Source organism: Mirounga angustirostris, unplaced genomic scaffold, assembly GCF_029215605.1.
Source record: "Mirounga angustirostris isolate CCGP_5_RB_7025 unplaced genomic scaffold, mMirAng1.0.hap1 SCAF_2, whole genome shotgun sequence".
Classification (NCBI taxonomy): domain Eukaryota; kingdom Metazoa; phylum Chordata; class Mammalia; order Carnivora; family Phocidae; genus Mirounga; species Mirounga angustirostris.
The window spans coordinates 105251296-105278787 of NW_026991710.1; positions in this window are offsets into that span (position 1 = coordinate 105251296).

Genomic DNA, 27492 nt, shown 5'->3' on the forward strand with positions numbered 1-27492 from the left:
TCTATAAGGTCCATCTGGTCCATTGTGTCATTCAAAGCTCTTGTTTCTTTGTTGATTTTCTGCTTAGATGATCTGCCTATTGCTGAGAGTGGAGCATTGAGGTCTCCTAAAATTAATGTATTATTATCAATATGACTCTTTATTTTGGTTAACTGTTGGCTTATGTAGATGGCTGCTCCATGTTGGGGGCGCAGATATTTACAATTGTTAGATCTTCTTGTTGGATAGGCCCTTTAAGAGTGATATAGTGTCCTTCTTTGTCTCTAACTACAGTCTTTAGCTTAAAATGTAATTTGTCTGATATAAGAATTGCTACCCCTGCTTTCTTTTGAGGAATGGAAGATGGATCTCCATCCTTTCACTTTCAGTCTGGATGTATCTTTAGGTTCAAAATGATTCTCTTGTAGACAGCATATGGATAGGTCCTGTCTTTTTATCCAATCTGCAGCCCAGTGCCATTTTATGGGAGCATTTAGGCCATTCACTTTGAGAGTGATTACTGAAAGATATGAATTTATTGTCATCATGTTGCCTGTGAAGTCTTTGATTCTATAGATTGTCTCTGTAAATTTCTGTTCTATATCACTCTTAGGGTCTTTCTCCTTTTATAGAACCCCCCTTAATATTTCTTGCAGGGCCGGCTTAGTGGTCACATATTCTTTCAGTTTCTGCCAGTCTTGGAAGCTCTGCATCTCTCCGTCCATTCTAAATGACAGCCTTGCTGGATAAAGTATTCTTGGCTGCATGTTCTTCTCATTTAGTACCCTGAATATGTCTTGCCAGCCCTTTCTGGCTTGCCAGGTCTCTGTGGATAGCGCTGACGTTATTCTGATGTTCCTCCCTCTATACATAAGGAATCTCTTCCCCCTAACTGCCCTTAAGATGGTTTCCTTGGTTCTAAGATTTGCAAGTTTTACTATTACATGGCAGATGTTGGCCTGTTTTCCTTGATCTTGGGAAAACATATCTGCCTCTAGGACACAAATGTTTGTTTCATTCCCCAGATTAGGGAAGTTCTCAGCTACGATTTGCTCAAATATATCTTCTAGTCCTCTTTCTTTCTCCAAACCCTCAGGGATCCCAATAATTCTGACATTGGAAAATTCCATGGTGTCACTTATTTCTCTGATTCTGTTTTCATGAATTTGAGTTGTTTCTCCCAGGTCTCCTTTTTATCCTTCTTTTCTGTCAGTTGGTCTTCTAGATCACTAATTCATTCTTCTGCCTTGCTTACCCTAGCTATTAGATTATCTAGATTAGATTGGATCTCACTGATAGCATTTTTAAGTTCTGCCAGTTCAGATTTCATTTCTGCCCTTAGAGACTCTATGTTGCCATTAATCAATTTCTCCATTCTACCTATTGTCTTCACAACTGCTACCCTGAATTCCATTTCTGACATCTTGGTTATATCTGTATCCATTTGTAAATCTGTGGCAGAAGTCAGTCTCTGAGTCTTTCCAATTTTGGGGATTCCTCCTCCTAGTCATTCTGTTGAGGGGTGGTTGAGGGAATGAACAGAGTCCAAATTATTGACCACAACCCAAGCAAAATGCACCTGTTTTCTAGGGACCTTAGGGTTGTTGGCCTCTTGTTCTCCCAGCCTATCTTCTGGGGGGAGGGGCCTTCCATGCTGTTACTCAGGCAACCTTGTTTGGGCAGAATTGCCCTGCCCTCTGTGGGGGGGATGGGCTCAGTGAAAACTGTTTTTTGGGGGCTTTTGTTCTCTGGTGGCTTTCTGCATCTCTTCCAAGAGTCAGAGCAGAAGAGATCATTTCCAACCCTCTGCCTCAGTACAGAGAGATCGCAATCTGTTCTTCAGTGAGCTCTCCAGGCCACACTATCTCTGTTTCTGTCTGTGCTGCTATAAACTGCAGTGTCCTGGGTTGTGCGACCCTCAGCAGGGCTCCTAGTCCCTGCCTCCAGATCAGGGCACGGGGGCACATCTCTGCCCTTTGTACTTCTAAAACCGCCAGCTGCCCCCAGTTCACATGCACAGCCCTGCTGCTCCAGGTTTCAGTCCGGGGGGCTGCCCTAAAGTCCTTTCCCTGTTGCTACAGGTCTGCAAGTCTGTGCCCCTTCCCCAGCGTGGGAGGCTATTGCTCACTGGTGGTTCAGGATCCCCACAGCTCCCTCCCCCTTCTGTTTATCTTCAGATATCTGCCAGCGGAATCTCAGCTCCCCACTTCATACCTCAAAACCAACTCCTGCAATATTCTGTTTATAGAGATCCAGATATATCTTCTTACATCTCAGGCTGATTATGTGGGTGTTCAGAGTGGTCTGGTAGATATTCAGGTCAATTCCGGGGACCAGTTGGAATAGAGTCTGCTACTCCTCTGCCATCTTTTCTTCCCCCTGATAATGCTCTTTAAAAAGCTTAGGTTTTTAGTGGTTTTCTAAGTATATATTTTATTGTCTTTTGTTGAAGAATTTGCCAGTATTTATAGTTTATTTTTGACAATTTTTGCTTTGTGTATAGATTTGTATCCAACATGGTTCCTAATAATATTAATGATATTAATAAAACCATACTTAAATACTACAGTTCTCTAAGTGAAATTTTGATGAAAAGGCTAGTAACTTCTCTAGTAGATCTATGTTTGAAAATTAAGCTCAAAATGGGTGTCTTAATTTTTTCCAGGCTACCTGTGAATCAATGTTGGTTTATTGGGAAATAGATTAAATTATATGCTGCAATTTTGAGAATACCATATTGCTTATATTTTAAGAATGCAAACCATTACAGAAAAAAAAAAAAGAAAAAGAAAAAATAAGAAAGAAAAATGAGCTTTAATTCTTCTTTCTCACCATGTAAAACATTTTAGAGAAATATATATTTTATTTATTAATATTCCTCATACATGTTAAATGGTATTACATTGAGTAATGCAGTGTTATAAGCAAATAAGCAGTCATTTTACTCAACTCTGAAGACAAATATTCTTCTGGTGGTAGACTGTTAACTGTTGGTTAGTACCCATTCTCTCAATTTTCCCCTTTGTAATAAAACTCCCTAATTAATCCAATGAGTGACTATTTTTTAACTGACTTGTAGGCAGGTATGGCCATGTGTATACATTTAGGCTGATTATATGTCAGGAAATACTGTTATGAGCAGCTTTGATGCCATCATTTTGAAGACAAAGACTTTCTCTCCAGGTGCTTGGGGAAGGGCAACATTGGAATTCTAGTAGTAAAGATAGTAGAACTGTTCTGCCAATTTAGACTGTTATATAGGAGGGAATTATTTTTCTCCATATTGGAACACAGTATTTTAGAGTCGTTTTGTAACAGCAGTTTAACTTATACTCAACCTAATAGAGTAATCAAGTGCAATTCCTAATGGAAAAAAAAAATCTTTATAAATATTTAGTGTACAATACAAATACCTTGAAAGTTACTGAATTCTATGCATATCTGTATAATGCTAAAACTTTTTCTACATTGCAAATATCAGTTGCCTTTTAATAAATTTAGCCTTCCAAGAATGAAAAGCAAAGCAGAGATGGAAATAACAGAGAAGATAAAGAAACAACTTAGAAAGAAAAGAAAGCTGGATGGTATAAAATTTTGAAATTTCAGTAAATAAAGTAGGGCAATCTTAAATATTGTGATGTGAAGATAAACAATGAAAATAAAAATTATTTTAATAAAAAAAATTGCATATGCTCCTAAACTCTTCAATCACCTTTTTTTTAAACATAAGCAGAAAATTATCTCCATATAATTAATGGGAAAAAAGACTGTATTTCATTAGACAATTAAATTAATAGTGTATACTGAGTGTATATGAAGGCAGGCAAAAATCAACTGGCTTTCAAATATAAATTGGTATACACTTATATTGGAAAATATTTTATTAAAATTCAGCTTCATATCAAAATAACATTTTCTTTCTTTGTACTGCATGTTTGAAATACTGATATGTTTGACTAAAAGAATAAACTTCTGTGAGATCTTTGTAGCTTGTCATATTTTAAGTGAGCTTGAAATTTCCAATTTCATCTGTAAGTAAGAAGTTCAAATGAGAAGCCAGTAATAGGTCTTTTAAGTAACAGGATTCCCATTATCCAGCATTGAACTATCACCTTAAAATGTGACATAAATATGGGGTCTTTAGACTCTCATATCATCTTCTCTGTGCACGTATCTAGTGCTAGAGCCAAATTAAAAAAAAAAAAATCCTACTCCTTTTGTTTGAGGCTCAAGTTCCCAACAGATAATTTTTCATGAATAATGGCAAATTTTACAGTTCTGATTTTCTTTTTATTTTTCTTGCAGAAAATTCATAAAATAAAACCACAATTGCTTTAAAGCAGAACACATGGTTAGTTTTTAGCAGAGAAGTGAAAAATCTCTAGTTTGTCTACCACTGTAATTATTGGCAGCCATTAAATTCTATACACAACATAAGGCATAAATTAGCTGATCACCAACATGTGTGCAGCCACAAGGTAACAAATATTAAATTTGGGAGAAAAGGAGAAAATGAACTAGGTTAATAGATGATGACAAAGAGATAAGACATTTAGTTATATGTTAATTAGGTTTTGCCACGTCATTTGTTTTAGTCCTCAATGCAAGTTGTTATTCAACATTTTTATAAAAAGAGGCATTTTATGATCTCAGTTTTCATTTTTAGTGTCTTATTGCGTAAACTGCATTTTGGGCAAGAAAAAGAAACACAACTAAATGCAAATAGGACTACATTTTTCTACGAGCATAAAGCTAATGTTAAGTCACCCTGTCAACATAGATTCAGAGCCAAAAGGGGGAAAAAATAAAGTGCCACAAGTGATTTGTTCCACTGTCCAATTTTACTGAGGACTCTCATTCTACAATTAGAAGCTGATGACAGCTCACCATATTTAACTTGAATGTGTAGGTTCTTTTTAACAAATTTGTGGGGAAAAAAAAAAAAACGATGAAGATTTTCACATGTTACAAACAACAATGTCTGAGTTCTAAAGTTTCAGAGTTATTAAAGAATAACTTAGATGAAAATATAAAACAAGTAATATGCTATCCTCCATACACAACTATAACGTTAACAGCCTACTTTCAACATAGCATACACCACTGACTTTCTTTCAATCAGTGATGATGGATTTATATTCATTAATTCACAACTACACTTATTGGGAAGCTGCTGACTGACTGGGAACTGTATCAGGGGACACAGGAAAGCTGACTGGAACTCAGGAAACTGAAGTCCATCACCTACTCATTGGCACAGCAAAGCCATCAACCAGACCAGAAAGAAAAATGGAAAAGAAAAGAAGGGAAAAGAAACATTACTGACAAACACCCCAAAAGTTGAATTTTAACTCATAAACACTGACATTTGTTTCATATTTGCAGTTTGCAAATGATTTTTACAACCATTTCCTTATTCAGATCTTAATGCTATTCTTAGGAAGTAGGACTTATAATCGCATCCATGTGATAGATATGAAGAGGAGATAAGTAGTTAAAAGTTGGATTCAGAAGACAGAATCACCTGGTGGTTAAGACCTTGCCTCTTGCCTCAATTTGAGTCCCAGCTCTACCTCATAAGAAGCTTTATGAGCTTCTGTAAAGTCAATTATGGTCTCAGTCTCAATACCTCTATCTATAAAATTGGGATAACACTAGCAACTACCTTATGAGGATGTCCAGAAAATTACATAGGATAATCACCTAATGTGCTCAGTATTTTCCCAGGTCTCAATAATGTAACTTAACTATTGCCATTATTTTTGTTATTACTATAATTGCACAAATATCCATGATCATCTTAGTACACCTTGCTTGAAATTGTAATAAGAGCATTTATTTTAAATGATTTTTTATACAAAATAATAGCATAACATTTCAGGTACAAGAGATTCACTTGTGAATATTCTTATCCTTATAAGTCAAGGCCTGACCTGGTCTTACCACTTTTTAACGTGATGTTAGGTACAACACTTATTAACTTCTCTGAGTCTCTATTGTAATAAAATCTGCTCTGCCATACTTACGGAGTTATAAAAATCAAATGCAAAAGGACATTGAAAACTGGAAAGTACTGCACATGTGTAAAGTATTATTAGTACTTAGGAAATAATTGTTGGTGAAGTCGAATCTTACCATAGAACTCCAATAGCTTCTCACCAACTGGTATTACCTTACCAATCTTCAACTGAATTGTGCCTTAACACCAATTTCAAAAGAAGGCAAAAGAAAATGCCTTTTTAGTCTTGGTAATCTGTGTTGGCAAACATTTTCCTTTCAAAATAATTTTAACAAAATTAGAGACACTAGAAGGTAACCATCAAGCAAGATACTGCAGTATCTGGTTCATTCATTTCATGTTCAATATGATCATAGAAGTTAAATTGACGAGACAAAATGGGACCTTTTAGCAAGCACGTGTCTTTCATTGTATGTTGAGTTGTAAAATCCTGATCTCCAATTTTTAAAGTAATTTCTCTTTTGACTCTTTTCTTTTTTTTTTTTTTAAGATTTTATTTATTTATTTGACACAGAAAGAGATCGCGAGAGAAGGAACACAAGCAGGGGGAGTGGGAGAGGGAGAAGCAGGCTTCCCGCGGAGCAGGGAGCCCGATGTAGGGCTCGATCCCAGGACCCTGCGATCATGACCTGAGCCGAAGGCAGATGCTTAATGACTGAGCCACCCAGGTACCCCTCTTTTGACTCTTTTCAACAAGAGTAGTTTTGAACATGTATTAAGATGTAAAACAATACAGCTTTGGAGGCGTTGTGGTTAATTCCAGTCTACTTGTTATTTGTTAACAAATATGTCAGCTCCATTTTGATTTGGATCTTTTCAATTGATATGAGCTAAGAAGTAATGGCTTTGATTTTTAGACCCTGCATAAGAAATCAGAGCTTCAGTGAGGGGGAAAAAAAAAAAATTGACGTTGCCAATAGACTGTGTTTCTTTGGAAGAGACACTCAAGAATATAGAGTTTACAAAGAGAAACAACCCAACACAGCATCACTTGACAAATATTTACTTAACAACTCCTCTGTCCATTTCTAGGCATCATGAATACAGCAGGGAACAAAACAACAAAAATCTGTGTCCTTATCCAGTTTACGCTCCCAATGTATTATGTAAAATAACAGAAAAGACAGAAAAACATGTTTTTATGGTTATATGTAAATTTAGCTGAGTACTTTAAATTCACCCCTACGTATATGTGTTTGTGAAAGGTGAATGAAAACCTTGGGGTTTATTCAAAGATCACAGAAGGAAATGCTTTTGTCCATGTCTTAGAGCAGATAAAACTAATATGCTTTCAGTAAATTTGGAAGTCAAGAGTATGCCACATGGATGCCCCTAAGTTCTCCTGTCTTCTGTGTTATAACCATTACTTTCATATCAGAATTGAGTAGCTGGAGCCTCCACACCACACTCTGCACTGTGTTCAGTGTTTGAACCCTCTCTGCAAAGGCCACTGATGCCTTCATATTAGGGGTTACCCTTAAGTCAGTCTCTGAAACTGCTGACTTCTCGATCCTGACATGATTTCCTTTCCTCTGACCTCCACTTACTGTCCATTTGATCTATTCTGGATAACAGCCAGATTCTTTCATTCATGCATAAAGGGCCCCACTCAACGTCTTCCATGTCCCGGATCCCTTAGCTTTCTCCTCAGCATCACTGACTGAAGAGACAAAATTCCTGAAACTTTTTATACAAAACATTTTAACTTTATCCAAAATTTTCCTCTTTAGGCCAACCCAGAGGCCTTACTTTCTTCCAGTATATGAAAATAAATAAATTATTAGAGCAAATCAGGGGGCTCATTTTAAGGAAGACTGAAGATTGTTGCTTTTCCTCCCCCTCCACATCCATTTCCACATGCACACACAGGCATGTGTGTGTATAGTTCTTAGTAGAAAATAAATCCCTTACCATTATGTTCGAATATCATCTACACTTGCATGACGATTACTAGGTCACAGAAGAATGTAGAATACATTCTGTCTTTACTGCTTATTATTTAGGTGGTACTGGACAAATTAGTTAACCAATATTAACCTTAGTTTAATCAACTAAAAAATCAGGAATATACTCTGTTGGAGGATCATTAGGAGAATTATGTGAGAGAATAAGCATGAAATTTAGATATTGTAAATTACTCCTAATCACTCTTTCCTTGCAGGAGGGTAAATTTGTCTTTCATGATCTGGAATTCTCACCTCCCTTTAGTCTGTCTTTGGTCCTGCTCTGCCAGGCATCTGATTCTTCACTCTAACTTTAGCTGCCTTAGGTCCTTCTAGCCCTCCTGCCTGGAATAATTTTTGTTTTTATTTTTGCTTTTAATTTAGTAGAAATTTTGGCACAGTTTTAGGTGTACATAAAATTGAACAGACTTCAGAAAGTTCACATATACTCCCTTTTCATCTCCCTCTCACAGCTCCCCTATTATTAACATCTTGCATTAGTGCTGTCTATTTGTTACAACTGATGAACCAATATTGATACACTGTTATTAACTGAAGCTTATAAATTGCATCACTCTTTCTGTTGTACAATTCTATGGGCTTTGACAAATGTATAAGGACACATACCTATCATTATAATATCTTACAGAGTAGTATCACTGCCCTGAAACCCCTGTGTTCTGCCTCCCCCGCCATCCCTTCCCCGTCAATATACCCTGGCAATCACTGTCTCTATAATTTTGCCTTTTCCAAAATGTCATAAACTTGGAATAATACAGTAAGTACCATTTAAGACTTTTTTTTTTTTTACTAAGAAATATGCATTTAAGTTTTCTCCATGTCTTTTGTGGCTTGATAGCTCATTTCTTTTTACCACTGAATAATGTTCCACTGATTGGATGTAGCAGTTTGTTTATCCATTCACCTATGGAAGGATATCTTCATTGTTTCTATTTGGAAACTATGGATAAAATTGCTATAAACATTAATATGCAGGTTTTTGTGTTTTCAGCTCATTTGGGTAAATACCTTAGGTCACAAATGTAGGATGGTACCATATGGTGAGACTACACTTAGTTTTGCAAGTGACTGCCAAAATGTCTCTCAAAATGGCTGGAACATTTTTCATTTCCACCAGGAATGAGTTTGACAGGACTTTAGTCATTTCAAAATCACATTGTTGCTTTAATTTGCAATTCTCTAATGACATACTAGGTTGAACATTTCATGTAATTATTTGATATCTGTATATTTTGTTTCATGAGGTGTCTGTTCTGATCTTTCTCCCGTTTTTAAATTGGGTTGTTTCTTTTTTGATTGTTTAATTTTAAGTGTTATTTGTATACTTTGGATAAAAGCCCTTTATCATATATGTTTTGCAAATATTGTATCCCAGGCTTGGGTTTTTCTTTTTATTGTCTTAATAGAGTCATCGACCAAAAGTTCTAAATTTTAATCATATACAAAATATCAAGGTTTTATTTCACAGACTGTGTTTTTGGTATTATATCCATAACTCTTTGCCAATTCCAAAGTCACATTTGATTTTTGTCCTATATTTTGTAGTTTTGTGGTTTCTTTCTTTGTCTATATTTTTCACCAATTCCATAATATCTTGATCACTGTAACTTTATCTTGAGGTCTGTAAAGTCAGTCCTTAAGTTTCATTTTTATTCTGTAGGATTATATTGGTTATCCAGGTTCTTTTGTCTTCCCATAGAAACTTGATAATCAGTTTGTCCATTTTCACTAATTAACTTGGTCAGACTTTGACTGGGGTTCAGTTGAATCTATATTTCAAGTGGGAAGAACTGACATCTAAAAAAATACTGCTTCCTCATGTATGAACATAGAATATCTATTTAGATTCTTTGATTTCCTTCATTATAGTTTTATAGTTATCCTCATATAAATACATCTTTGTTAGATTTATATCTGAGTGTTTCATTATTTTTTGGTGTTAATGTCAATTAGTTTGTGGTTTTTTAAATTTTATTTTAAACTTTATTTAAATTTTAATTATTAATTGCTGGTACATAAGAGAACAATGGATTTTTGTATATTAACTTTGTATCTTGCAAACTTGCTATAATAATTTATAGAGTGTTTTGGTCAATTATTTGGAAAAAATTAACAGACATACCGTTTGTGAATAAGGAGAATTTTATTTTTTTCCATTCCAATATGCATGCCTTTTAATTACTTACAGTATCTTACTGCATTACTAGGACCACCAGTATGATGTTGACTAGGTGAGATGAGACAGGTTTTCTTTGCTTCTTTCCTGATCTTAGAAGAAAAGCATTTGGTTATTGGTTATGATGCTAACTGTAGGTTTTTTGGAGATGTTATTTATCAAGTTGAGGAATTTCCCATTATTAGTTTGCTGACGGTTTTATCATGAGTGGATGTTGGATTTTGTCAGTTGCTTTTCCTGAATCTATGATATGATCATATGATGTATTTTTTAGCCTACTGATGTGAGAATTACATTAATTGATTTTCAAATGTTGAACTAGCCTTGCATGCCTGGGATGAATCTCACTCGATGGAGATTATAATTCTATGTATACATTGGTGGAATCAATTTGCTAATATTTATGTATCTTGTCCATGAGAGAGATTCATCTGTAGTTTTTCTTTCTTGTAATGTCTTTGTATTATTTTGGTACTTACTGTAATGTTCTTTTCATAGAATGAGCTAGGAGGTGTTCCCTCTGTTTCTATTTTCTGGAACTGATTATATAGAATTGGTATAATTTCTCCGTTAAATGTTTGGCAGAATTCACCAGTGAAATCATTAGACCCTGGTGCTTTCTGCTCTGGATGGTTACGATATTGATTAAATTTCCTGAATAGAGATTGGTGTCTTCAGATTATCTATTTCTCTTTGTTTGAGTTTTGGTCAATTGTGTTTCAAGGAATTGGTCCATTTCATCTAAGTTATTAAATCTGTGAACAGAGACTTGTTGATAATATTCCATTATTGTCTTATTAATGTTCATTCATGGGATCAATAGTGATGGTCTCTCTTTTATTTCTGATATCAGGTTTTTGTTTTTGTTTTTAAAGTCTATTCTCTTGCTCTCTCCATCATCTCTCTTCTTTGTTAACCTGGCTAGCAATTTATCAATTCTATTGATTTTCTCAAGAACTAGCTCTTGGTTTGTTTAATTTTCTGTTTTCCTCTTTTCAGTTTCATTAATTTCTGCTCAAATTTCTCAAGTTTCCTAAAATGAAAACTTAGATTATTGATTTTAGATTTCTGGCTTTACTAATATATGTATTCAGTGATATAAATTTCCTCTTAATCCCTGCATTTATTGTATCCCCCACATTTTTATAGGTTGTATTTTATTTTCATTCAGTTCAAAATATTTTTAATTTAATTTCTTTTGATATTTCCTCTTTGACCTATGTATTATTTAGAAGTGTGGTGTTTCATCTCCAAATATTTGAGGATTTTCCAGCAATCATTCTGTCTGTGACTTCCACTTTAATGTCACTGTGGTCCTTGTGAACACACTTTGTATGACTTCTGTTCTTTTAAAATCGTTGGTCCAGAATATGGTCTATCTTGGTGAATGTTCCATATGAAAAAAAAAATGTATCTTTTACTGTTGTTCCATGTAATATTCTATAAATGTAAGGTAGAGCAATTGATTGATGATGCTGTTCAGTTAAAATATGTCCCTACTGATTCCTGTCTATTATTGATAGAACTCTGTTGAAGTCTCAGAAGTAGTGAATTTCTTTATTTTTCATTGCAGTTCTATCACTTTTGTCTCACATAATTTATTTCAATGCTCTGTTATTAGGTACATACACATAACTTCTTGGAGTAGCCCACTTATCATTATGTAATGGCCCTCTTTATTCCCTTATAAATTTCTTTGTTCTGAAGTCATCTTTGTCTGAAATTAATGTAGGTACTTCAGCTTTCTTTTGATTTGTATTACTGTGCTGTATCTTTCTCCATCCCTTTAGTTTTCATTATTCTGTCTCTTTATATTAAGGTGGGTTTTTTTTGTGGACATTATATAGCTGTGTCATTTTTTAATCCACATTGTCAGTCTCTGTATTTTATTTGTATATTTAGATATATAAATATCAATATATATTGATAATCACTTTAAATATATTTGAAGTTTTAAAGGGATTACTGCTATATTTGGATTAATATCTAATATATATATATAATATATATGTTGCCTATTCTGTCTTTATTTTTTTTAAGATTTATTTATTTTAGAGAGAGAGAGAGAGAGCATGAGTGGGAGGGTCAGATGGAGGGGGAGAGAGAATCTCAAGGAGACTCTATGTTGAGTGCAGAGCCCGAGGCAGGGCTCAACCCCATGACTCTGAGATCATGACCTGCACTAAAACCAAGAGTCCAATGCTCAATTGACTGTGCCACCCAGGCACCCTGCCTTTCTTCTTTTTTTAAAAAAAGTCTTTCAGTGTTTTTCTACCTTCTTTACTTAAACATTTTATATGATTTAATTTCTCTCCTCTCTTTGCATACCAATTATACTTTAAAAAAATTTTAAGTGATTCCCCTAGGGTTTGCAGTATACATTTACAACTAATTCCAAATCACACTATAACTTCACAGATAGTGTGTCTTATAGCAAAGAATTCCCATTTTCTTTCTCCATGCCTTATACTAGTGCTGGCATTCATCTTATCTATTTTACCAAACACACTGCTGTTATTATTATTTTGGAAAGATCTATTAATCAATTAAAAATAAGAAAAATAAAAGGCTTTATTTCACCTTCATCTGTTCCTTCTCAAATACTCTTCTTTATGTATATCCGTATCTCTGACCTATATCATATTCATTCTTTCTGAAAAATTTATTTTAACATTTCTTACAAAGCAAGTCTACTTATATCATGGTCCTTTAAATTTTGTTTCCCTGAGAAATTATTTATTTCTTTTTGAATTCTGAAACATAATTTTCCTGGATATAGTATTCTATGTTGATTTTTTTCTTTTAAGATTTAAATATTTTATTCCATTTTGTCCATGCTTGAATAATCTGTGAAGAGAAGTCTGATGTAATTCTTCTCCCTCCTCTTTAGATAAAGTGTCCCCACCATCTCCCCAACCCCACAGCCCAGTTTGTTTCAAAATTTTCTGTCTCTTTTTTTGAAGTTAGGATATGATATGCCTACATGTAGATTTTTGGACTTTATTCTACTTGATGCTCTCTGAGATTCTTATACTCTGGTTTTGTGTCTGTCATTAATGTTGGAAAATGTTCAGTCATTATCATTTCAAATATTTCTTCTGCTCCTTTTTCTTTTTCTTCTCTTTCTGGTATTCCCATTACATGTATGTGCATGTGTATGACACATCTTTTGTAATTGTTTTTAAGTTTTGTGATTTTTTTTCTTTTGTTTTCATTTTTTTCTCTTCACATTTTGATTTGAGAGGTTTCAATGGACCTATCTTCAAGCTCACTTATTCTTTTCTCAGTTTGCCTAATCTACTAAATAGTGAGTCCATCAAAGAAAGGCATTCTTCATTTTTGTTAGGGTTTTTAACTTCCAGCATTTTGTTTTGATTCTCAGAATTTCATTCCCTCTTCATGCATTACCCATCTGTTCTTAATTGTTGTCCATTTTTTACATTAGAACCTTTAGCATATTAATCATAGTTATTTTATTTTATTTTTTTAAGATTTTATTTGCTCATGTGAGAGAGAGAGAATGGGAGAGAGAGAGGGGGGAGAGAACACAAGTGGGGGAAGGAGCAGAGGGAGAGGGAGAAGCAGACTCCCTGCTGAGTAGGACCACCCCCACCCCCCAATGTGGGCTTGATCCCGGGACTCAAGGATCATGACCTGAGCTGAAGGCAGACACTTAACTAACTGAACCACCTAGGTGCCCCAATCATAGTTATTTTAAATACCCAGTTTGATAATTCCAAATTCTCTGCCATATCTGAGTCTGTCTATAGTGCTTACTTTTGTCTTTTCAGATTATGTTCTCCCCCTCCCTTGCCCTTAGCATGTCTGACAATTGTTTGTTGGAAGCTGGGCATAATGTTTCAGGTAATAGAATCTGACATACGTAAGCCTTTAGTGTGAGATTTTTATGTTTATCAGTATATAAGTCTGCTATGGCAGCCATACAAAATACAACAGACTAAGAGGCTTAAACAACATTTTAAGGCTTTCATACAGTTCTGGAGGCCAGAAGTCCTAAATCAAGCTGTTCAAAATGTTTGGTTTCTCCTGAGGCCTTTCTCTGTGGCTTGCAGAAGGCTGCCCTCTCCTTGTTCCTTGCATGGTCTCTCTTCTATGTGTGCCTATCCCTGGTGCCTCTTCCTCTTCTGATAAACACCAGTCACATTGAATTAGGAGTCCACCCTTATCATCTCATTACCTTAATTTCCTCTTTAAAGTCCCTATATCCAAACATAGTCACATTGAGTGTTAGAGCTGCAATGTATAAATTTTGGGGGGAACACAATTCAGTACATATCATCTTGCTAAAAGTTAGACTCTGTTAAATATTTCCTTTATCTGTAGGTGTCAAAGAATTCAATTTCATCTAGTAGCCTTGTTATTGTTTTTGTTGTTGTTTTTTCTCCCCCTTTGTCTTTGGGTTTTCCTAAGAATTCTTTCTCAAAAGAAGTCTGTCTTGCAACACCCTTAGTTGTACACACTGTTATTATCCTGGAGTCCTTTGACATGGTAGCAAGATACCAGATAGAGGAAGTGTTCTATAAACTCATAATTAAGTTTTTGGGTTTTTTTAATTTTTTGTTTGTTCATTATTTTGGTGGACCAGGGTCCCTGGGCTGTGATATTCTGAAGAGTGCCTTGACTTCCTCTATTCTTTTTCTCCTCCCTTTATGTGAGACTGGAAGGCCAAAGGGACTAGAGTTGGCTAATTGCTCTTTCCCATGTCATATAAAGCTTTGATAAAGTAATTTCTGTCATGGGCTGGGCTTTTTTTTTTTTTTTCCACAAAACAGAGGTAGAACAGAACACTCTGTCTATATTTCATAGTGGTTACTTTTCATCTCACTCTGCCAAGAGCATGAGTAAATTTATCTTAGATCTTCACATAGGATCCCCAATTAAAAATCACTCTCATCCCTGGAGATTTTTTAACTCTCAAGTTAATCCACATTGAACCTCCAGTAATTCATCAGTTATGGTTTAGGTGTGCCTACTGGTACTGACTCCAGAGGCAAGCTTCTGCTTCTGGGCTCTGCCCCCTATAGCTCTGATTCTTTGCATCTATCTCTGATTTTTAAAGTTTCCCCTGAACAATATACAGACGCTTATATACGCTACAAGTTCCACACACACATCAGAATGTTTGAGGATAGGAAGAGAATGTAACTCTCAGTGACTATAATTTTTTGGTTGTACATTATTTAATGATTCTTTTAGTCCAAGTTTCTTTATTTATAACTAACATTTTTTTTATTCATACAGAATATTTGAACATTCTAACATTCTTTAATCTTGCACCCAACACTGATCCAAATAGTGCGGTTAGGATATAAGAACTTTAAAAATGTACTATAACTAACAGGTTTAAGAAAATAGAAGAAGAAATGAAGAATATAGATGAAAAGATGAAATCATTCCACAGAGAATGTGAAGGCATGAAAAATAAATAGACATTCTAGGACTAAAACATGCAAGATATGAAGTTATTAACTGAAGGAATGAGTTTGACAGTAGATTTATTTTAACAAAGGACAGAGCTAATAATTTGAAAGAAAGTCATTACAGTGTATCTACATTGAAGGAGAAAACAAAGGGGCCAGGAGACAAGTGGGCTCAAAGGATTTGAAATGCCACATTGGAGATGCCTTATACATTATTCATTAATAGCAGCCTCACAGCCAAAACTGTGTTTGTCAGCCACATAATATCCAATATTTCAAATATGTATAATCTATGTATTTGTCTATATATGTAGCTAAAGCTGCCTTTGGTGGAATAAATTGTGTAGAGATATGATGACACTGACTATAGATATATTTGAAAATATCCTATAAAACCTACTCTCATCCACTGTATGTATATTATTAATGGCAATCATTCAAACCATGTACTTGATGAGATTTACACCAACCTCTTATTAAGCCAAATTGACCATGCTCTTAAGTTTTACTTTAACTTGCTTCTACTTGAGCCAATAAATTTTACAATGGTGTAGTATTGTAAAAATGAACTTTTTGTTTAACAACGTGTTCTTACACTTATTATTTTATTTAATTCATGAATATTTTGACTTACAATTAGTAGTAGTACACACAGTAACATGGAGAATCTGGAGAAGTTTGCACAGAAAATTCCAGGTTAAATCTTATGTACTTGAGTAGTCTTCTTAGCTGTATAAATGGTAGCAAAGAACTACTTGACAAGACATTTCCTTTAGTAGAGCATAGTAGAACATTCCAAGTAAAAGATTTGATCAAAAGTTTCTGCTACTAAGATCAATTATTTTATCAGACATTACCACCTACAACCATATGCAACAATTTAGTCTTTGCCAAAAGGATGTTTATAGTAACTATGGTGTAAGTTACTATACTACTCTGAAACAATGGGGCTGTTTAAAACCATAAATCAGGGAAAGAAATCAAACAAAGTGTTTTGGAGATATGTAGACATAGCTATGAACATAGCCAAAGAATGAGGTCAATATGTGGTTACATTGCTTTCATGATAAAATATTTAATGTCACTCTACGCAATCTACTTCAAAGAAATATATACTCATGTTTTATGCTAGTTATTAAAACAAACAGTAAATGAGGTTCTAGTTGTTTCTTCTTTCCTAATCTAATTTCTAAAACAAAGTTCGAATTTCTTCATTTTCATAGCTTGAAAGAAACTTATCTTTGGAAAATTACAACTAGAAATATTTGAAACAAAACCCTGTGGATCAGCGTGGATATGAAACAAAATAAAATGGGGGGGAAAAAAGTACCACTATAATTATACTGTGTAATGTCTTTATTTGATGAGCATATTGTTAATGTGTCTAGAAACAAAAAAGTAAATACAACTGAATCTTTAATGTCATTTAAAAAAAAAACAATTATTTAGAAAGTGCAAAGCAATGTAACATTTAAGTCCAAGTTAAGTGGCCTGATCCAGAGAACACTCTCTTCAAAAAGAAATTATTTCTTATAACATAGAAAATACTTTGGTTTCCTTAGGTTATTTTCCATTAAAAAAATCAGAAATTTAAAAAATCAGAAATAAAAAAAAAATAGTTCATTTTGCCCTGCAGCTGAGGTTGAAGAGGTTGCTGCCTGTGTTCTCCTTTAGGATTTTGATGGACTCCTGTGTCACATTTAGGTCTTTCAACCATTTTGAGTTTATTTTTTTGTGTGGTGTAAGGAAATGGTCCAGTTTCATTTGCCATTTGCAATGACGTGGATGGAACTGGAAGGTATTATGCTGAGCAAAATAAGTCAATCAGAGAAAGACATGTATCAGATGATCTCACTGATATGAGGAATTCTTAATCTCAGGAAATAAACTGAGGGCTGCTGGAGTGGTGGGGGGTGGGAGGGATGGGGTGGCTGGGTGATAGACATTGGGGAGGGTATGTGCTATGGTGAGTGCTGTGAATTGTGTAAGACTGTTGAATCACAGACCTGTACCTCTGAAACAAATAATACACCATGGAACACTGTATCAAAAACTAATGATGTAATGTATGGTGATTAACATAATAAAATAAAAAAATTAAAATTAAAAAAAATAGACTGCATGTCTCCTTGTTAGATTCCAGAGTCACAGACATAAGAAGATAATGTTTATGGGCGCCTGGGTGGCTCAGTCGTTAAGCGTCTGCCTTCGGCTCAGGTCATGATCCCAGGGTCCTGGGATCGAGTCCCACATCGGGCTCCCTGCTCGGCAGGAGGCCTGCTTCTCGCTCTTCCACTCCCCCTGCTTGTGTTCCTGCTCTCGCTATCTTTCTCTCTCTGTCAAATAAATAAGTAAATAAATCTTTAAAAAAAAAAAAGAAGATAATGTTTATAACTCTTTTCTAATCATCTTTTTTCTGAAGAATGATAAATGCATATTTTTTCTCAGCTGAATTATGACTTATCATTGAAAAGTTAGCTCCAAAAATGTTCTTATTAAAGACATATAAATGTTTTGTCTGAATTTGTCTGAAGACAAATTCTTGCATATTCTTGGTAATAACTAACCTCCAATAAGTGATACTTTTCTAGAAACTCCAGTCATAATCAATCCCATCATCTTCAATAGTGAACTATTTAATGATTGAAATAGAAATGCTAATATACTTGATTCCTTGACTGCACTGGTGAGAAAAATAAAGTTTTTGTCCTCATGCTGTGAGAAATTTTGTCACTTATATTACTGGTAAAGAAATCAAGGTGTAACTATATTCTAATTTCAGGAAATAATCTTTAGAAAATGGCAAGGATTGGGGCGCCTGGGTGGCTCAGTTTTTAATCGTCTGCCTTCGGCTCAGATCATGGTCCCAGGGTCCTGAGATCGAGCCCTGCATCCGGCTCCCTGCATGGCAGAAAGCCTGCTTCTCCCTCTCGCACTTGTGTTCCCTCTCTCGCTGTGTCTCTCTCTGCCCAACAAATAAATAAAATCTTAAAAAAAAAAAAAAAAAGAAGAAAATGGCAAGGATTAACACATTAATATGAGATTCTACTACATGTAGTTTATGGTTACATCATTGATTTAAGAATTAGGGCTGGTTCTATTAAAAACAACTCTACTTTTTCTGTATGTTTGCCATTGTTATTCAAATTTTAGGAATTTGGATAGTGTTAAAATTAAACATTTAGCCCTCATAAGAACACTTGCTTGAAAGATTCAGCAAGAGTCTGGAGGAAGTAAACTGAGTGGGTGGTATAGCTGAAGAACATTGTGCCAATTATCTCTTCTCTGAAACAACCCCTTGGCTCAGAAATATTAATTCTGAGATTAATCTAGTAAGTTATGTGGATTTTTGGATATGTGTGTTTATGCATTTGCACATGTTACTGTTTATGTTTTTATTTAGTAAATGTTACATGCTCATTGTAGAACATACGGAAAATATAGAAAAAATAAACACACAAAAATCATTTTACTTCATCTGGTAATGTTTCTTTCCAATTTAATTTAATTTTTAATTTTTTTCTTAAAAATTATTATTACAAGGTACAGGTAGCTCGATTCCCAGGCCCTCCTTTTTAAAGTTTATTTGGGAATTGATTTAGGTTTACAGAACAGTTCCAAAGGTAGCATAGAGAATCTGTTTTGTAGACCCTTCATCCACCTTCCTCTATTGCTAGGATCTTATCTAACCAAGGAACATTTGTTAAAAGTAACAGATTAACATGATGCAATACCGTTAACTGAACTACAGACCTCACTCCAATTTCGCTAATTTTTCCACCAGTGTCTTCTTGCTGTGCCAGGATCCAGCACAAGATACTACATTGAATTTAATCAGGGTTTTTCTCTTTTTAAGACCTCACACTGGGGCATCTGGGTGGCTCAGTTGTTGGGCATCTGCCTTCGGCTCAGATCATGAACCCAGGGTGCTGGGATCGAACCCTGCATCGGGCTCCCTGCTTGGCAGGAAGCCTGCTTCTCCCTCTCCCACTCCCCCTGCTTGTGTTCCCTCTCTCACTGTGTCTCTCTCTGTCAAATAAATAAATAAAATCTTTAAAAAAAAAAAAAAAAAACTCACACAATATTGTGTTGGCTTTTATAGATGGCTTTTTATTTTTATTTCTATTTTTTTTAAAGATTTTATTTATTTGAGAGAGAAAGAGCACAAGCAGGGGGAGGGGCAGAGGGAGAAGCAGACTCCCCACTGAGCAAGGAGCATAACAACATGAGGCTCAATCCCAGGACCCTGAGATCATGACCCAAGCGTAAGGGATACGCCCATCGACTGAGCCACCTAGGCACTCCTACCTATTTTTAGTTTTATAAAGATTTATTTATTTATTTATTTATTTTAGAGAGAGAGAGAGAGAGAATGGGAGGAGGAGCAGAGGGAGAGAGAGAGAATCTTGAAGTAAACTCCCCACTGAGCACAGAGCTGGAGGAAGGGCTGGATCCCAGGACCCTGAGATTATGACCTGAGCTGAAATCAAGGACGTTTAGCCAACTGAGCCACTGAGGCACCCCTGTAGATGGCTTTTGATTTTTTATTTATTTTATTTTTTTAAGATTTTATTTATCTATTTGAGAGAGAGAGCACAAGCAGGGGAAGTGGCAGGCAGAGGGAGAGGGAGAAGCAGGCTCCCCGCTGATCAGGGAGTGCAACTCAGGGCTCATCCCAGGACCCCAGGATCATGACCTGAGCCAAAGGCACACACCTAACCAACTGAGCCACCCAGGCACCCCTAGATGGCTTTTTAAAATGAAGACAGCAATGTCTGCCCAGAGGAAGGGGTGCTGATTATATAATTAAGAAAGTCTCCTAGGAAAACAACTGTTGTCATAAACAACTTAAAAATATATATATATGTGTGAAAAAGCTGACCTCTGTTACATGGAAGAATTGGATTTAACATTCAAGAAGGAATATACATCAGTCAATCCAAACAGGACGCAGAAAACTTGATGAGCCTCAAGGGAAAGCTTAGAGAGCACCAGAAATGTTGATATACTATTGGATTGTTGCAAATTAGGCTGTAGATGAAAGAGCAATCTAGTGCCTACCTTGGGATGAGCAAAATGAGGAGGGAAGAGAATGAAGAAAGGAATTTGCATTTTCCATTAAGGAGTTTAGTTTTTCTAAACTCACAAGAATTTCACCCACAGACACTTGGAAATGAAGCTAGGAAGTATATTATACTATAACAATGACATTAATTCAGTTTATCTCTAGATGAAATTCTTTTTCAAACCCCATATCAAGGATTCCAAATCTTTTTCCCCAAGTTTATGTTTCATATTCAACTCTGTATTTTCTTTTTTTTTTTAAGATTTATTTATTTATTTGAGAGAGAGTGCAAGCAGGGGGAGGGGCAGAGGGAGAGAGAGGGAGAGAAGCAGACTCCCCACTGAGACTGAAGCCCGATATAGGGGTCCATCCCAGAATCCCGAGATCATGACCTGAGCCAAAATCAAGAGTCAGAGGCTCAACTGACTGAGCCAGCCAGGTGCCCTAACCTCTGTAATTTCATCAGAATATATTCTTTTGTAATTTATTAAGATTAAGGCAATTGAAAAGGCAAAACCCAGGAAAGAAAATGATTATTTCTCCTAATCAAAGGGGAAAACATAAAATATAACTGCCTGACAGAATTCATGTTCCATTTAAAGTTCAGGATCCTAATTTTAGAGTAAAATCAGTCAGCATGATTATGTTTAAATGTTTGTTTGGTTGGGTTTTTTCACCCTCTTTTTGTAGTGTTTATCACATTGAAAAAACTATGCATATCATGAATGTACAGCTCAATGAATTATCACAAAACAAACACCTTTATAACCAAAACCAGGTCAAAAAACAGACCATTGACCTCATTGTCTGAGCTACATTTATGCTACCTTCTAATCAATAACCTAATTTCTCCCCAAAGTGACTTGCTATCCTAACTATCCTAGTAGGATAATTTGCTTGTTTGGGGAATTAATATAATTGAAGTCATTCAAAATGTGCACTTTAGCATCTGGATTCTTTCTTTCAATATTATGAATAATATTAATCTATGCTGTTCATATAGCTGCAATGAATTCATTTTCATTGCTGTATAGTATCAACATTTTACAAATAGTCCTTTATTTATTTTCCCATTTTTCTAGTATGATTATCTGGATGATTAGATTTTCAGCTATTAAAGTAATACTGGGGGCACCTGGGTGGCTCAGTCAGTTAAGCGTCTGCCTTCAGCTCAGGTCATGATCTCAGGGTCTTGGGATCGAGCTCCACTTCGGGCTCCCTGCTCATTGGGGAATTTGCTTCTCCCTCTCCCTCTGCCCCTTCTCCCCTGCTTATGCTCTCGCTCTCTCTCAAATAAATAAAATCTTTTTAAAAAGTAAAAAAAATAATATAAAATAATACTGTTATGAATGTTTTGCATGTGCTTTGGTTTTACATATGTATGCATTTCTGTTAGTATACACTTAGCTGTTGGGATTTCTCATTTTGCGCTGTGACTATGTTCAGCACAACAGGAAATGCTAAACACTTTTCTGGAGGGAATATACCAATTTGTTGTCCCACAAGCAGTGTATAAAAATGCCTCTTGTTCCACATTCACACCATCACTGGTATATTTAGTCTTTATAATTTTCTATTCCTGTGGGGCTATAGACATGTTATTGTGTTTTTAATATGCCTTTTCATGAGTAATGATGATGAGCAAATTTTCATCTGTTTAGTTGTCAATTGGATGAGCTTTTGGTGAAATGTTGTACAATAAGTTCTTCAAATATCTTCTACATTCAGGTTCCCTTTTTCTGTTTCTCAACAATGCCTTTTGATGTAGTAAATGTTATCAATCTTTTCCTGTAAGTTAGCTTTTTTCTGTGTCCTCTTTAAAAAATTTTTCTTGATTCTGAGGTCATGAATATATTCTTACACTGTTACTTAGAATCTTTATAATTTTGCTTTCTATATTTAAATGCACAATCCACTTGGAGTTTGTTTGTATGTCTATGTGTGGTGTGAGTTTTTTTCTTTATGTATTCCCAGTTGACTCAGCATTATTTCTCAAAAGCACCTTCTTTTCCCTATTGATCTGCAGTGACATTTGTCATAAATCAATTCTATGTGTGCATATTTGTTGAAATATTTGAATATTCTTTGAAAATACTATACTGGCCTAATTTAACATAGATTTATAATATTTTGTGTCGTCTATCACAGCAAATCCTTTCCCTTCACAATTCTTTTTTAGCAGTGTCTGGGCTAATTAGACCTTTGTATGTCCATAGGAATTTAGATACATTCTGTCAATTTCCATAAGAGACCTGTTGATATTTTTATTGTAATTACATTGATCTACAAAGCAGTTGGGGAAGAACCGTCATCATTATAATAATGAATCATTAAATTCTTTTGTATGAATGGCATATCCCTTGGTTATTTAGATTATTTTTTAAAAACTATTCCTTAATAGCATTTTATAGTATTTTTATTTAGAAGTCTTATTCCTCTATCAGATTTATTAGAGCTAATGATAGGAATTCTATTATCAAGGACATTGTAGATGGCCTGACTGACATAAGAATGTGTTTCATGATAGTGTCATTATCTGGAAGTCCTTTATTAAGAAAAAAGAAATAAAAATGAGACTTGATAGTCCAGGACAAGTCACATTGATGTATGGAATTAATGAAATATTAAGCCAAGGATTTTTCGTAAATTGGTTAGGAACAAATTTACAGAACATAATGTAGAGTCAAGTCTTATTTATTGATTATTGAGAATGGAAAAAGAAAGATTTCTAAAGCCACCTATCAAATAGTAAAATAGAGGAAGAATAATAAACCACCATTTTTGGAACAGAGACTAATTTACATGGATTAGTCACCAGTGCAAATGTTTGTACTTATAGACCCAAGCCCTCTGCTATCACTGTGTCTTTCCTCACTTTGAAGTGAAATGAATTGCATGTTTAGAACAGTAGACAGCATCTGAAGTTACCCTCCTTTGTATTCAGTCTTGTTGAATAATGGGGGAATCGACTTTTAAATAACTTTACCTCCTTTCATTCAGATGGTTTCTCATTTAACTGGCAGTATCTATTTGTGCTTTGTGTAAAAAGGGACTTCCCTTCTGGCTAAAAATTATTCAGAAAACATTGTTTGTTTATACCTAGAGCCTAAGCTGTCAAAATAAATTTATTAGTTCTATAGAAAGACTATGAAAAATATGAATAAAGAAAAAAATATAAACCCTGCCACTAAAATAGTTATAGTTTAGTAGGAGATATGACAACACTGAATAATCTCAGAATTACAAAATAAAACACTCATTAATCAGCCAGTATTGAGTGTCTCATGGACCTAATACTCAGAAATTTTATACAAGGTCTGAGACTAAAAACTAAAAGCCACTAGTTTTTTTAAAAAGTTCTTATAGAAAGTCCTTTTTGGATTGTTTGTTTATAAAATCATACTCCACAATAATATTGGTAGTTTTCTGTAGCCAATTAACTATTACAGATGCATAGTCAAGAAGTTTTAGACAAGGCTGCCAACTTCTTTAGATACTGTCAGTTTCTGCGCTAGCTACTCTGAAGCCTCGCTGCTACAATCTCTAATATTATGGTAAATTCTAAGGCCTTGTATGTGATTAAGACAATGAACATAAATTCAAAGAAAATTCTACATAAATAGTAGATCACTATGATGTTGAAATTCATGGGGAATGGAATAAATTGATCTTGCAATTCTTTTAAACAAATGATTAATGGATGTCCACTTTATAACAGGAATTTTATTAAATTGTCAGAGATGAATATACTATGGTTCCTAAACTGCAATAAACAGAGGAGAAAGGATCCATATGTTTAGCGATTATAAACATGTGAAAAATGTGAGCTTAATATATTGAGGAAGAAATAGAATACTTTTAATGAAGTGGAGTACTAACATATGACTGGATCGGTTAAGTTTGGTTTAGCAGTAGTAAGTTTAAGACTGACTGAAGGAAGATATTGACTGGTATGCTGAGAAGCCTTGGGTTTAGTTCTTTGTTACCCGTAGCCACTATAAATTCTAAATTAAGGTAGTGCCATAAGTGAGGTTATATTATAAAATATAAGATTTCTTCACTTCTTTTTTTCTAAGTAGTCTTCCTACATTCTTTTGTTTATGGGGGTATAACTGATATACAGAAAACCTGGATATATTTAACATACTCAATTTGATGAGTTTGGAGATACGTATATATCCACGAAAGCATAACTACAAACAAGGTAATAAGCATACCTATCACTTCCAAAAGTTTTCTCTTGCCCCCTTTTATTTACTCATTGTTGTTTTTGTTTTGTGTGTGGTAAGAACCCTTAACATGAGCTCTACCTTCTTAAATTTTTTTTAAGTGCACAACACTAAATTGTCAGCTACAGGCACTGTTTTACCATAGATTCTGGAACTTGTTCATCTTGCATAACTGAAACTTTATGCCCATTGAACCTAAACCCACTGAACAACTCCCAATTTCCCTCTCCCAATTGGAAACCACCATTTTTTCTATGTTTCTATGACTTTAACTATTTCAGATACCTCACATAAGTGGAATTGTGAGGGATTCGTCCTTCTGTGACTGGCTTTTTTCAGTTACTATAATGTTTTCTAGGTTCATCCAAGTTGTTGCAAATGACAGGAATCCCTTCTTTTTAAAGAGTGAATAATGTTCCATTTTATGTATATATCACATTTTTATCTATTCATCAGACAATGGACATTTAGGTTTTCTCCATACCTTGGCAATTGTGAACAATGCTGCAATGAACATGGAGTGCAAATATCTCTTCAAGACCTGATTTAAATTATTTTGGTTATTTACCCATAAGTGGGAATGCTGGATCATAAAATAGTTTTATTTTAGATTTTTTTTTTTTTTAGAATTCTCCATTCTGTTGTCCATAGCAGCTGCACTATTTTACATTCTCACCAACAGTATACAAGTGTTCGAATTTTTCTACATCCTCACCAACATTTGTTGTCTTTTTTTTTAATAACCATCCTAACTGGTGTGAGGCGATATCTCATTATGTTTTTTTTTTTTTAAGATTTTATTTCTTATTTGACAGAGAGTGCACACAAGCAGGGGGGAACTGCAGAGGGAGAGGGAGAAGCAGCTCTCTGCTGAGCCGGGAACCTAATGCGGGGTTTGATCCCAGGACCCTGGGATCATGACCTGAGCCGAAGGCAGACACTTAACCAACTGAGCCACCCAGGCATCCCTCATTTCAGTTTGATTAAAGATGTATCATATGGTTTTTATTTTGAATTTGACAATTAGTGATGTTGAGCATCTTTTCATATACCTGTTGGCCATTTGTTTATCTTTGGAGAAATGTTTATTCAAGCCCTTAGCCCATTCGATGATTTTTGTTTGTTTGTTCGCTTTTTGCTATTAAATTGTAGAAGTTCTTTATGTATTTTGTACATTAGCCCCTTAGCAGATTTATGGTTTGCAAATACTTTCTCCCATTCCAGAGGTTGCCTTTACATTCTGTTGGTTATTTTCTTTGCTTTGCAGAAGCTTCTTAGTTTGATGTAGTCACATTTGTCTATTTTTGCTTTTGTTGACTGTGCTTTTGGTGTCATAGTCAAGAAATCATTGCCAAGGCCAATGTCAATAAGTTTTTCCTCAGTGTTATCCTTTAGGCATTCTACAGTTTCATATCTTATGTTTAAGTTATTAATACCTTTTAAATTGATTTTGTTGTATGGTGCAAGATAATGGGTCTAGTTTCATCCCTTTCTATGTGGCTATCCAGTTTTTCCAGCACCATTTGTTAAAGAGACTATCTTTTTTTTTTTTTTTAAGATTTTATTTATTTATTTGACAGAGAGAGAGAACACAAGCAGGGAGAGTGGGAAATGGAGAAGCAGACTCCCCGCTGAGCAAGGAGCCCGATGTGGGGCTTGATCCTAGGACCCTGGGATCATGACCTGAGCTGAAGGCAGACGCTTAACGACTGAGCCACCCAGGCACCCCTGTTAAAGAGACTATCTTTCGCCATTGTATATTCTTGGAATTTTTGTTGAAGATCAGTTGACACTTTATGTGTGGGTTTATTTTTGGACTTTGTATTCCATTCCATGAGTCTAAATGACTCATTATACTAGCATCATACAATTTCAATTAGTATAGTTTTGTAATATTTTTTGAAAACAGAAAATTTCCATGACAATTTTATTGTAGCCTAACAAATTTATCCATGGGTCCCTCAAAGCAATTTCTCATTTATGTCTTTATTTTTGCTGTATTATTGAGAGGAGTAATTTTTACTGGCAAAACTCTGGAGTCATTCAGATCTAAATACAATTTTATAGTTCCTTACTAACTATGTGAAGTTGGAGAAGTAATTAGCATCCCTGTGGTCAGTTTTGTCAAGTAAAAATTATAAAAACTAGTAAATCCTACTCATAGTTTGTCCTTGGATATTCATTCTAATGGACACAGTGACCAGTGAGTTTAGAAAGCTCGAATTGTAATAACTGAACTAAATCAACTATGGTACATATACCAAATAATTTCTCCTATTTTAAGAGTGATACTTGATTTTTAAAATAGTCTTCTTTTTATAAATATAGAATTTGATGACTGATAATATGTATATTCAGATGGTATGGTGGATATTGTTAGTATCATACCATATGCATTTCCTATATTTCAAGCAAAATATGATTTTAAACTTGGCACACGGTCTCCCAGAATAAAGACTTCATTTGCCACCTCTCTTGAAGGTAGTTGCTGGCATAGAATAATTTCTGGGCAATGAAATTGGAACAGAAGTCAGAAAGCATCTGTTCAAATTTCAGTCATGGCTTTCAAAGGTAAGAACCTGCCATGCTTTCTCTTCTCTCTGGAGTTTCATATATGAT